Source organism: Octodon degus, unplaced genomic scaffold (genome assembly GCF_000260255.1).
Source record: "Octodon degus isolate 3935 unplaced genomic scaffold, OctDeg1.0 scaffold00099, whole genome shotgun sequence".
Taxonomy (NCBI): Eukaryota; Metazoa; Chordata; class Mammalia; order Rodentia; family Octodontidae; genus Octodon; species Octodon degus.
This window is the reverse complement of record NW_004524675.1, coordinates 8,646,696-8,660,824: the sequence shown is the minus strand read 5'-3', so window position 1 is coordinate 8,660,824 and position 14,129 is coordinate 8,646,696. Positions and strand designations below refer to the sequence as shown.

Here is a 14,129-nt window from a genome sequence, read left to right as displayed (position 1 = left end):
GCCCCTACCCACCCCATGCTCTGGTGTTTTGCTGGGGTTTTGCAAGGGGAAACAAGACAACACAGGGTACTTAATTTTAAGATATATAATAGTCTCTCAAAGAATCATATACAAAGAAAGTAACAGGAGATCTGTCCACACACTAAAGTCCAAAGAATCCAGCAAGGGGCCCAATCTCACAACAATGTCCTGCATGAGTCCAAACGAAAACCTAGAGCCCATAACAATGGCCCTTGCGAGTCTAGCTGGAGGCCTACAGCCCACTGTCTCATGCAGGACTGCTTCACAGATCTGTGCTGGGAAGGCCCAAAGGTCAGTGGTGGAAGCTAGAAAGTCTGTGCCAGTTGGATGAAGGATCTGTGCAAGCAGGCTGAAGGATCTGCACTGCAGCCACGAAGTGTCAAAGTAAGAACCAGAGCTCCCCACAAAATGAACCACAGGCATTCTCAGAAACAGTGAGGTCCCAAGCTTCTTTTGAGGGTGAGGAAAGCAGAGTTCCCATCAGGAAAGTCAGGATGACAAGGTCTTCCAGGAAAACCAACAGCTCCCTACAGCTTCTCTTTTCTATTCTATTCTCCCCCTTATGTTGCCGGCAATGATCCCCAGGTGGGTCTCCCACACCCAGCAACATGCTGGCACAGTTCAGCTGTGCTACAAGTTGATCACCAGTTGGCAATCCACCACACCTGGTTACCCAAACTGCTTGTTTCCCCACATCTACTAAATAGTTTCAGAGCTATGTGAACTTGCTGACACTAATTCCTTGGCTAAAATGCCTGGGTTCTCTATGCCCGACTGCTTAACATCAATGTCTCATCTACTACCATGCTTCTCTGATGGAAGTTTTTTGATACCTCAGTCTTCAGACAGAATAAACCAATTATTCATGGGACCTCCTATATCTTACAGTGACTCCTGTCCTAGCACTTTACCTCTTGGCTATGCATATTTGAAGTTTTTTCATATACTGCACGCTATCTGAAGATACTGGGCCATATTCACAAAATTTCTGCATCCTTTGTGCTAAGCTCAATGCCTGTCAAGTAAATGTGTCGTGTATATTTAAGGAATGAACACATGGCTTTAATGCAATCACAACAGGGAAAGAGTGCAAGAATGTAGATCAATCTGTACCTTCTATATTCCACCTATAATCTGATTATAATCTGGAAAATACATTGATTTCCACTGGGCTTCTGCACAAGTAAAACCTACTGCCTGGTGAGAGGTGCATGGTTACTACAAGCATCTAAGGATTTCATAAAGGTAAAGATGGCGTGGGTTTAGCACAGAGGGAGTTTTCTGAGGACAGGAAACTCATTTTGTTTTTGTTTTTCTTTTTCCATAATTTTATTGAGAAACAAATAGCAATGAGACAGTTTCAAATCAAATTGGTAGGACAGTTTCAATAATTAACACATTGCATATATTCTTCCTAGTGGTTCATTGCTGTACAAGATGCAGACATGATATCCTATTTATAAACACCATTAGAGCAAATCCCTCTATTCATTAAGAGAATGTAACTATATATCTATCCTAACCACTTTGAATACACAGATACAAAATGGACATTCATCTGTATCCCCTTTTTTTGTTAAGTTCTGTTATTTGAATATTATAGGTGTGTAAACTCAGCAAAATATTCTAAAAGAGTCCAGTAGCCTTTAATAGTATTGGATCTTCCACTTGACTGGCAATGTCGGAAACTGTTGACATGAGTTCCCTACAGCTCAACATAACAGCATGGCTTTACTTCTTATACTTCGTTTTTATACTTTTCTGCTGGAGGGTTAAGACCAAGGTAAAGCAGGACCTATGCAACAAGAGTTGTAGCTTTTGGGTCTGATGAGGTCAGTGAAATCCTGTCAGAATTTTTCCTGAGATCCTGTACCTCAGATTGTAGAACCTTTGTCAGTGTCAGCCATGTGGATGAGTCACGGCCATTGCTTGGCCAATGTGTTCTCTGTGAAAGCCCTGAGAGAATGTTTTCTCTCCATGTGACTCTCCTTAGGCACACTCTACATCATCGATCACTTTCCTCTTTGGCCCCATAATCTCCTTGTTCAGAAAATTTGGGACACTACCGAGTTACATGATCTTACAGTACAAGTTCTTATATGTCCTGAGTCTTAATTGACCTTGGAAGGCTAGGGCCAAAATGTTGGCTAGGAAACTCACTTTGAACCAAAAGCATACTGAATTTAATTCAGACAGAAGCAGAGAAGAAAAATTAGAATTAGAGGAATGCTCATCCCTCTAGCTGAATTATTAAATGAAATATTGGAATAGGAAACTATGAAGGACACTTTGTTATATAATGGAAAAATTTTTAAAAGTTCCTCCTGAGGCATGGGGTTGGTAAACTTTTTCTTATGTAAAGGCAGCCAGTCATCCTGTTCTTCATGCAGTCAAATTAAAGCAAAATACCAAAAAGTATGCAAGTATCAGAGCTACGATGTTGCGGCATGGCTCACCTGGCAGTCTTTCTGGAGCTGCCGACTGTAAGAATGCTTCTGTATGGGAGAGTGTCTTTGTTCTCCCTAAGTAACAAGCAGCTCAAGTCACCAACTGTATAGTGGTGTCCTCAGTCACAAAGCATGCTAGGTATGCTCTTGTTTGGTTTTTGAGACAGGGTGTGTCTCACTATGTAGTTCAGGCTGGCATTGAACTTATAATGTAGCCTAGGCTGGCCTCGAACTCATGACAATCTTCCTGCCTCAGTTTCCTGAGTGCTGGGCTTACAGGTGTGCACCATTATGCCCAAAACACAATTTTTGAAAATGCACATGCTAGGGCGGGCCAAATAGCTCAGTGGATTAAAGTGTCTGCTTTAGGCAGATGCAGGGCCCAGGAGTTCGATACCTGGCTTGCTGTGCCAGCCCTGCCCCTGGGACTCGCTGAGAAAGACTGAGATTGGGCATGGTAGTGCACACCTGTAATCCCAGCACTTGGGAGGCTGTTACCAGTCTGATCTACGCAGTGAGATCCTGTACATCCTGTACCCTTTTCTAAATACAAAAAAAAAGCACATGCTAAAAACTATATAATAAAAAATACCCAATTTGGATTTAGCAAAATGCCGAGAATGAACAGATAAGTTTAAACACGGGCAAAAACCTGTCCTTCTTATGAGACAGCCTCACTGAAGCTCAAAGGCACCTGTTCTTCCAAGTATCTGAGGAAGATTTTCACGGTGTCTCTAAATAGTTGCTCTAAGTTCTTTTGCCCTAAACATCCTTTATCGGTCATTTTCCCAAATGTGTGTCCTGCCCAACAGCCCAATTTCCTACAATGGTATTACTGCCAGCCTCATCAGAGTCACTGATTAAAATCCTCAAGTTATTCTTCACTCACATTCTGTCTCCTCACTGACTAAACCTCCTCATTCTCTTTTAATGTTAGTGACAGATAACATCTAAACCTCTTGAATGTGTTTTGCACAAGCCAAGGTTATGGCACTGTCCGGGTATCTTCCGGACTCCGAGCCCTCTTCCTAGAGCATGTATGTGTTCCTGGGAAGTGACTGCTCAGCCACAGCTCTACTGTTCATGCCTAGGGCAGGCAGTCGGGTACGGTGTTAAATCAGTTCTAGCATGAGACTAGCAGGAGGGATACGCACCACTTCTAGGCCAGACCCGCGGAAAAGTCTTTCATAATGTTCCTTCATGCTTTTCCCTTCATAGCAGGCAGAAATAAAATCCGAGGTCTTAAGAGATAGTGAAACCATAAAATAGAAAAAGCTTGGACTCTGAAATACAGTAGTATACTCTGTCTGGCAACATCCACATTTAGCTGATAAATGAAGAGATAAATTTTATTGTACCGAGACACTACAATATTGTGTAGTTTTGAGTTTTTAAAGTATACAAAGCAAAAAGAGCAGAAACATTAAAGGTTAAAGGCATCTCTACATGCATAATAATGAAGGATATGAAACAGCCCTTAACCGTATACATAAATCCTACCTCTTATACTACTGGTTTTTGAAAAAAAAAATCATAATCTAGTTTTACTATATAAGAATAGGCACTATTTATTAATCTCTCTGTAGGTGCTAAGCAGGAATCATGCTGTATGTTCTAGGTATTTTAGTCTTACATATATATAAGGTAGATAGTACTATTATACTTCATTTAGCAAATAAGAAAGCTTAGCAATAAAAGCCTAGGTCACACAACTAGAAAGCAGCACAACCAGAACTGGTTGAAGCCCCTCTCTCTCTGTTTGCTAGCCTGCCTGCTTTAAGGAGAAAAAGCCAGCCAGGGGACTATACAATAGCTCTTTCTCCAGGTATCTTGTGAAACTGCCTTTCACAACATGAATGTAAATGCATTTGTCACACAGAACTAGCAACATAGCACTGTAGGCAGCATCATGGAGGACTCAAAGTCAAGCACAGGCTTATCTCAGCAGCTGGATGACAGAGTGCTTTTCTGCTGCTCATCGCTGCCTCCCACATTCCAAGAGGAGTGCCCTACCCTTCACCCATGAGTTCCTCACATGGACACCCCCAGGGTTAGGGCTGAACCATCTATAATTATCTTTTACTTTAATTAACTTTAATTCACCACCAGTTTCTTATCCCGATTTAAGATTTAGTTTCTACAGTAGTAGACCTGCCCCAGATGGTGGGTAAAGTGGAAATGCTAAATGAGCTGGACCTTCATGGCACCACGCTTTCTAACCACCTTGAGAGCTATGTGAGACCACAAGTAAATCCACTATCATTTTCTAAATGGCCTTTATATAAGCCACCTTGCTTATGAAGGCCCACTTTCCAAGTCCAAGGCCTGGCAGGTGTTGATGCTCCCTACACAGTGCAACCTACCAGACTGACTGCACCTGACAAAGCATTTCCCAGCAGACGGCGAGGGGGCCAATTTGTGAGGCCGGGTACCTGGGGATGCTGGAGGCCGCTTGTCAGAGGGCCCTGCTCTGCTAACCCATGAAATGCTCTGTATAGGTATCTGTGTGCCTACCTTGGCATGAAGCGCAACTTTCGGAGTTAAAATAAAGACAAATTAGATGCTCCCATGAAAGTGCTGATTTTTTTTTTCCCCAATTGCTATGGTAACACTACTCCATTTTAGGAGAAGGAAAAGAAGAGCGGGCCTGAAAAATAAGCTATAAAATTTGTTAATGATGAATCCAAAATCATGCTAAAGACACTCCTTTTAACTGGTAGAAATCTGTCCAAGAGAAAGTCTGATAAATGTGTAAAACAGACCTAAGATTATGATAACACTTCGTTAAAGAGTCAAACTGAACATACTTAAACATTCAACAATTAATTAAATGGTATATGCAGGCAGAATTCCAGAGGGCCATTTGTAAGTTAGGATGTGGCTATACATTCAATGACATGCATGCACATTCGTTGTGTATCACTAAGTCAGGACCTAATTACACAAAATCACTTTATTTGCCTCCATTGTAACAATTTCCCAGAGAAAAATTCCTGAGGATATTTACAGCAAAATACTAATAGTAACAGTTATTTCTAGGGAAATTTTGGCGTGATCATAAGCTTACCATGTGCTTTTCAATATTTTCCATGATGATCTGTCACTATCTGCATAATAAAAAAGAAAAAATCCAAGCATGGCTGAATATATTTATCCAAAACTCTCTGCTGCCCACTTCTGTAGACCCTTCCCAGGTGCCTCCTCCTACGAAAAGGATGCAATCCCCTCCCCCACCACGCGCCTTGGACCGCAGACTTAACTGAGGGATGTCCTCTGATTAATTGAATGTGAGTGAAAGGATCATGTACTATTTGCAGAAGAAAGTTTGAGAGCTAACCTGTGCTTCTATCAATTTTTATTTTTCTCCTGATTATAGCCTTTTCTCCTATTTACAGCCGTCTCCTGAGATATATACATACTAAACAGGATCAACAGCTCCAGCTGAGGTAGAAGGGAGCAGACACGAAACAGATGTGAACTGACCTGTAATCAATCTTGGGTGGCTAGAAGCCACCAAGATTTGGGGGCTGCTTGCTTCACAGCAATACATATGTGAGCCAACAGATATGGCAGATGTCCCCTCCACCATAAAACAGAACTAAGTATAAATATGACAGCCCTTCAATTACACATGTCTAGTAGAATTTCAGGATTAGGTCAAATCTCTCTTCTAACATACTGTCAACCTACTAGAGGTCATCGTTCTAGCCTTCCCTACCTCTTTTCCTGTCCCCCCACATTCTAAGTCCCATGCCTTTCCATTTCATTAGCCCCGACCATCCTTCCTTACAGTCCAGGTTTGTTCATTTCATGTCTGTCTATGGTGGTCACGGCTGATGACACTACCTTTCAAATACAGATTTTACTTCTGACAAATAATTGTGCATATTATATGTATACCTATTATTTGAAGGTATTATGGGAAACAAAATGGTATTCTGATGCACTTATAGCTCATAGACTTATTTTTCTATATGGTGAAAATATTTATGATCTGCTTTCAGTGAGTTTGAAACACAGTCTTCATTATAGTCACTGATTAATCCTCTGCTTTCAACATTGTGAGACTTGTCCTCCTTACAGTCTGCTTTGCAGTTTACTTCCACTGGTTCAAGGCTCCCTGGCCTTTTAGCCTAGAATTAAGGTTACTCTTAATTCTTCCAATTCACTATCTTCTTAAAATAAACCCTCAGCACCAACTCTACTACCTTCATTATTCCTTCTCCAAGCTCACATATCCCCAGAAGAAGGCTACGGTGCTGGTGGGATGGAGGAAGCGTTTCATGGTGCTTCAGGTGACTGAATGACAAGACACAAAGACTTGGGAAGCTGACAAGTCCAGCTGATAACTGCCAACTATGCCATCATCAACTCTTTCCATCCCTGAGCACAAAAGAGCTATTTCCGTTCTCTTAAAATCCGGACTGGCTTTGTGATTTGCTCTGACCAACATACACAGCAGAAGTACTATTCCTGGACTCCTCAGACCATGCTTTATCAGCATCCACCCTGAAGAGCTGGGGAAGTCCAGGATAGTCTACTGCAGGATAAGAGGCCACATGGAGAGAGGCGCTGGGAAATGAATGGCCACTTGGGGTTTAACTGCTCCAGCCTAGTTTCCAGCCAAATTAGCCACTTGTATGACCCAGTCAATAGCACACAGAATAAACTAACTGCCCTGATGAGTGCAATCAACTGAAAGATGTGTTAAAAAAAAAAAAAATTGGTTCTATAGAAAAATTTGTTTCCCGGCAACAGATACCCAAGACAACAGGTATTTTCCTTACTGGTGCCTAGAATACAGTAAGACTCCAGCCCCTCAGGAAAGCCTGAAGGACAGTAATCTTAGCATGGTGACAGGACTAGGCTGCCTACAGGGGACTAAACAGGTTGTAAATTTAAATAGTGGAGGAAAAGGAGATAGTTACACATGACATAGGAGAAGAAAATGATGGCAGATCTGTACAACGTGTCTTTGGAAAACTATAATGCAGAGTGAAAGTCCTTTGCTATATTTAGTACTCAGCATGTCTAATGGATGTCTACACTAGGCTTACAGGCCAATCAACTTCAAGAGTCTCCCCTTTGGTCTTGGATATATTATCTAGTACAATAGCACTGCTAGTGCCATGACAGTCAGGAGCTCTGAGATGCAGTTTTGGCAATATAGCTATTTGTTTTAAATTAGTCAATAAAAAATAAACAACAGAATGAGACAATAAAATCTTTCATTAGATAGAACAAAAAATAAACTTTTTGGTACAAAATTTAGAACCAAGCTGGGCACAATGGCACATGCTTATAATTCCAGAACTCTGGAAGGCTTATGCAGGAAGATCCCAAGTTCAAGTCCAGCATGTCTCAAAATTTAAAAATAATAGTACCTCAGTTCGGGAATGCTTTTCTCTGGGAACAATTTGATTCATACAAAGAAACATTTAGCAAAATTTTATTTTTGTGAAACTCTGCATTGGGTAATAGAAATGACCAGGCCCCCGTCTGCTGCACAAATGTGGCTATCCCTGCAGAATCCTGCAGCAAATTAAGTTCATGAGTCAAGGGACTACTATAAATAGGTCTGGGGATACAGTTTAGGGCAAGGGGCTTGGGTTCAATTCCCAATACGAAGACACACACAACATATTTTTATTTTTCCCTTAAGAAAAGTAGGCATCACCATAGAGAGGTGAAAAAGAAGAATCAAAGTTTACCAGGACAACCATGAATATTACTCTATCTTTTCAAAAGCATCAAGACTGAACCAAGGGCCGGCCAGATAGCTCAGTGGACTAAAGCACCACAGGCCCCAGGACTGGGGCTTGATCCCCAGGGTGACGTGCCGCACCTCCCGGAGGCACACACAGACAGCAATTGAGACTGGGCATGGTGGCACGTGCCTGTAATCCCAGCACTTGGGAGGCTGAAAGCAGGAGGATCACTACTATAAGTCCAATCTGTATAGTGAGACCCTGTACTAAAATGCATTAAAAAAAAAAAAAAAAAAAAAGACTGAACCAATCAGCTGGCTGCTTTGGGGCAGTTAATATTCCTGGTACTTTAGTTTCTTTTAACGTTCTTCTTCCATTTGCTGGCAGAGGCTCTCAAGACAAGATAATGAGCATCTCTGGAGGGTGTGTTAAACCACATCACTGGATACCACCTCACCAGAGCTGGAAGGAAGGCCAAGAATGCGCACTTCTAACAAGAGCCCGGACATAACAGGGTTCTCCACAAAAGAATCAACGGCATGTGCACACACAGGAAGAGGGAAAAAGGAAAAAGGAAGAGGGAAAGAAAAGGGGAGAGAGAGGAGAGAAGAAGATTAACTGGAAGAAAGGAGAGGAGAGAGAGAGATTAAGATTTAGTTTGACTGACTATAAGGAACTGATTTCCCTGACTGCAGGCCCAGCAAGTCCAGTGTGTACAGGAGAGGCCAGCAGGCAACACCTCCAGCAGGGTCAGCGTTGGAGTCTAGAACGTGCAGGGAGTGTGCAGCAGAAATCTTCCCTTCTGGAGAAGCAGAAATCTTCCCTTCTGGAAACGCCAAGCTTTTAAGGTCTTTAACTGATTTAGATGAAGCAGCATTATAGAGGATTATTGGCTTTACTTAATGTCTGCTGATCTCTTCATCTAAAACACACCTTCACAGCAACATCTAGACTGCTGTTTAATGTCTGGGTACCACAGCCAATCTAATCTGACACCTAACATAAACCATCACATCAGGAGTTGTGTGAAGTCCTGGAATTCTTCTAAGAGCCACTGCTCTATAGGTCAGTGGTAGAGATAAAATAGCTAAGAGAAGTAGCAAAGAATTTTCAGTTATAATGGCCTCTTCCACTCCCTTTTACAGGCTTTTTAATTTTTAATCAAGCAGAAAAACCAGATTTGTGCTATCTAGATATTGGAGAATGTGCTTGTGTGAAGTGAATATGTAAAATGTACATCTGTGGCTGCTTCCTAAATCCAAACCAGCAATTTCTGAATTAGCCATTTGTTCATGTTACCTGAGCCCCTTTTTCAACAAAAGTTTAATTATGGTTCTGAGATCACCATCCTCATTTGACAGAGACAGACATCAGACATTACAGAGCTCTCGAGCCAATCCCAGAATTTGCAGATCTCCTGAATTGTAAAGTTATGCTGGTATTCTGACCAGGCATTTAATAATTACATGCCACATAAACACAATGAATAATTTCATTGTGCCGAAAAGTTGTAAAATAATGATTATAAATGAAATGCTAATTACTCTCTTTTAAAAGAGCTGTTTCCTACTAGGATTACATTCTTGCTTTTTTGACACATTTTTAAAAATCTGCATTTCACAGCAGTTAGGAAATAGCAGAATTTGGTTCAGATTTAATCAGATGAGAACTAACTCAGCTTCGGGCCAAAATGACACTTGGTGGGAGAGGTTGAGAGGCTTTCACACTACATTTAAAAAAAAAAAGAAATACACAACTCTTTCACTCTTCTTTTGAACTTTCACTCTGCTTGATACTATTCCTAGATCTTAATTCCTAATTTCCCCAAGGGTGTAGAAAAGTCATTTAATATACGAGAATGTAAGGCATCTTTAATAAGATTTTTATGATAATAGACTCAAATGATCTTTTTTTAAAAACTGATTTTGGTAAAGGAGACAAAATACATATACATTTACACACACACACACACACACACACACACACACACACAGAGAGTCCTTTTTGGGGCCAAGCTGATACACCAAAAATATTTGTAACATGCCTTTTCTAAGTTCACTATTACTGTTTTCTAAATTATGCACCATAAAGTTCTTTGTAATAGGTGTTAAGAAAAAAAAAAAAAAATCGATCAGATGAGGGGAGCTCTGGGCTTACCTAGCTCTAAACTCTAGAAAGTCTGATTATTTTAAAATGCTAATATATACACAGTGACTGCTCAAATGTGCTCATGCATGTACATGAGCATCAAGTACTAATTCCAAACTTATTTGCTCATGATTGACTTTTGCTTCTCCTCAGAGCATCTCTCAGGATTGGTTTTCTTCTTAAAACATGCTAGAAAATGAGTTAAAGATATATTCAGGAAGAACCGACACTAACAATTGATGGACTTCTCTTTAAGGAGCTGCTTGTAAATAACAGTCTCTTTTTGTACCTGCATCCAAATCAGGTCAGCAAGGCCAAGTTTTCAACTGAGGAAAAGAGCAGAGCATAAGCCTTAGAATTAGCTTTATTTCTTCAGCATAAAAACCAACATAAAACACCCATTTCCCTATAATAATAGTGTGGACAAATGTAATAACAACTGCCAAATAACCTAAGGAGAAAACTAATGTAATATAACAAAGGAAACTAAAATATCAATAGAAGTCATTTATAGATTGTTCAGCTTATAAGTGCTCTTTTCCTTCTTCATGGTGTTCTGGTTTTTATAAGTTTCCTAAAAGAACAGTATTTTTTTAATCAAAAAGTAAATATAAATATCATTTTAAAAGGCAGTATAATGTTCTTTCTTCTCAGGGGAACTTTTACAACATAAATACAGCATCATTTCTTTTTCATAACTCAAAAAAGAATATGGAAAATCTGTATCAGATACTAAAACAAAAACATACAAAATGGGCAAAAGTGTTAAATTTACCTTTGTTTTCTCTGTCATGGTGTATACACTATTTTCTTAAACAAGAAGAGCGTATACTTTCACAACAGATGTGCTGCAGACCACCAGACTACTATATTTTTCCTAACTAGAACTCAAGTAGGGAGAAAAAATAATGTACTTACTAATTACTTTTATAGCAGTTACTTCTAAAATAGCATCTAATGGTTAAAGGGTTCAATAACACTCCCAAAACACCTAAGATATCATATCCTAATCCTGTGAATGTTGTGCTGCAGACCACCAGACTACTATATTTTTCCTAACTAGAACTCAAGTAGGGAGAAAAAATAATGTACTTACTAATTACTTTTATAGCAGTTACTTCTAAAATAGCATCTAATGGTTAAAGGGTTCAATAACACTCCCAAAACACCTAAGATATCATATCCTAATCCTGTGAATGTTGTTATTTCCATGGTAAAGAGAGATTTTGCAGATAACAATTTCAAGATGTTGGGATTATCTTGCATCATCTGCATGGACTCTTTTTTTTTTTTTTTTGGTACCAGGGATCAAACTCGGGGCCTTGCACCTGTCAGGTGCATCTGCCGCTGAGCTACCCTCAGCCCCAGCATTGACTCTAAATGTAACCCCACATTCTTATGGAGGAAAGAGGGGAGATATGACACAGGCAGAAGAGGCCAGAGAGTGGAGGACAGGGTCACAGCCAAAGAACTTCAGAAGCCCTAACAAATGGAAGCAGTAAGGAACAAATACTCCCTCAGAGGTTCCAGAGAGAAGTAGGGCTTTGTGGGGACTTTGGTTGTATCCATGGAGCAGATTTCAGAATCTGGCCTCAAACACCACAACAGTATAATTTTTCAGTTGTTTTTAAGCCATCAATTTTGTGGTTATTTGTGAAAGTCAAGTTAAAACTAATGCAATATCCTAATCCAAGGCAGAAAGTTAACTTTAATAATTCAGCAGAGACTGACCTGGCCGACCAGTGCCTGAAGACAATCCCTAGGGTAACTACCTTTAGTGACTGTCCCCCGGCCCCAATGGGAAACATGAGCAGGTCACCCCCTTAGGAGCTCTGGAGACAGTGTCGTTAGGTCACATGGTGTTGGAAAGCGTTCACTCAGACACAAGCCCAGTCATGGTAAAACTGAGATAATGAATATTATAGGTGTGTTAACTCAGCAAAATATTCTAAAAGAATCCAGTAGTCCATAATAGTACTGGGTCTTCCGCTTGACTGGCAGTGTCAGAAATTGTTGACAAGAGTCCCTTACAGCTCAACATAACACCATGGCTTTATTTCTTGTACTTCGGTTTTATACTTTTCTGCTGGATGGTTAAGACCAAGATAAAACAAGACCTATGCAACAAGAGTTGTAGCTTTTGAATCTGATAAGGTCGGTGAAATCCCCTCAGGATTTATCCTGAGATCCTGTATCTCATATTGTAGATCCTTTGTCAGTGTCAGCCATGTAGATGAGTCACGGCCATTGCATGGCCAATGTGCTCTCTGTGAGAGCCTGAGAGGATGTTTTCTCTCCATAGACACACTCTACATCATCGATCACTTTCCTCTTTGGCCCCACAATCTATGGAACTAAACAAAAAAGGGGATACAGATGAATGTCCATTTTGTATCATAATGTCCATTATGTATTCAAAATGGTTAGGATAGATATATAGTTGCATTCTCTTAATGAATAGAGGGATTTGCTCTAATGGTGTTTGTAAATAGGATATCATGTCTGCATCTTGTACAGCAAATAACCACTAGAAAGAGAGTATGCAATGTGTTAATTACTGGAACAGTCCTACCAATTTGATTTGAAACTGTCTCACTGATATTTGTTTCTCAATAAAATTATGGAAGAAGAAAACTGAGATAATGTCTATTTATTAGTAAATATCTATTTCCTAAGATTTTTAGTCATGCTTAAAATCAACTCTTTGGCCAGGAAATTACTTAAACATACATCTGAAATAATTATATTACATATAATTGCCTATAGTGCCTATGTCAAACAAAAAGCACTACAAATCTAGAAAACATAATGTTTTCAACAGGAAACAGATGAGAAAGGGACAGTTGACTTTCCTTAGTTATTGATTAAACTTTGAAAGAACAAAATAAATACTGTGGGAAACATGAGCGATTGAAGAAAAAACTGCTGTACCTGTAAATTAAATTCATTCCACTTAAAAGTTCCATTATCTCCTATAGTACCAGAATTGAAAGGAGGTTATTGCTTCAAAGGTTTAATTTAAATTTAGGTCCTTCAACAGCAAATTCAGTGATTTATCACACTGACTGAATTCTAATTCTCTTCCCATGTTCAATTCTAGAAAACCACTTCCTTCAAATACTAGTGGTACTAAGATATGTCACACAGGAATGGCTTAGTCCTCAAAAAAGAAGTATTTTATATACCAGTTATTCGAATACAGCTGTGTTACTGTCACACAATGATGGAATATAGATACTCTGTACAAGAAGTACTGTTAGACATGGTAAGTTTTTCTTTTAGAAAACCTGGCTTCACAAAATAGTGAAGTACAGATAACAATGTGCAACAAATATGAAAAATAGATATATTTGCATACATATGAATGAACACAGAAAAAAAATCCATAAACAACTCACTTTTCTTCAGAGGGACTTACTCCCCTTTGCCTTACTATCTCCACAGAGCAAGGGCTGGGGATGTAGCCTGGTGGCACTGCTCCTACCTGGCAAGCGCAAGGTCCCAAGTTCAATGCCTGGTTCAAAAAAACAAAACAAAAATATCTCAATGGAAAGTAATATAAATTCAAATCTGAAAGTAGAGTAATTCCACATACAGGTTATAGCACAAACATGACAGCTGTTGCAAAAACCATTTCATGGTCATTATGGGAGTATTAGCTAGACTAGATTTCCAAACCTCTATTTCACTTACAGTTGAATGTAAAACTCAGACCTGGGCAACCAAAATCCGAGTATAAAGGAAGGTGCACACAGTTCAGAGGCCAGGCCATTAGATACCCCACCCCCCAAAAACAAAACAAAAC

The 14,129-nt window shown here is 39.8% G+C and overlaps 1 long non-coding RNA gene across 1 annotated transcript in view; it reads right to left on the bottom strand.

The window, feature by feature from the left end:
* Window positions 1-13,732: 13,732 nt before the first annotated feature.
* LOC111818673 overlaps window positions 13,733-14,129 on the bottom strand; it is a 36,409-nt gene continuing 36,012 nt past the window's right edge. The window contains exon 5 of the long non-coding RNA XR_002822599.1: window positions 13,733-13,838. This is a non-coding gene — a long non-coding RNA (uncharacterized LOC111818673). The remainder of the gene's footprint in view (window positions 13,839-14,129) is intronic.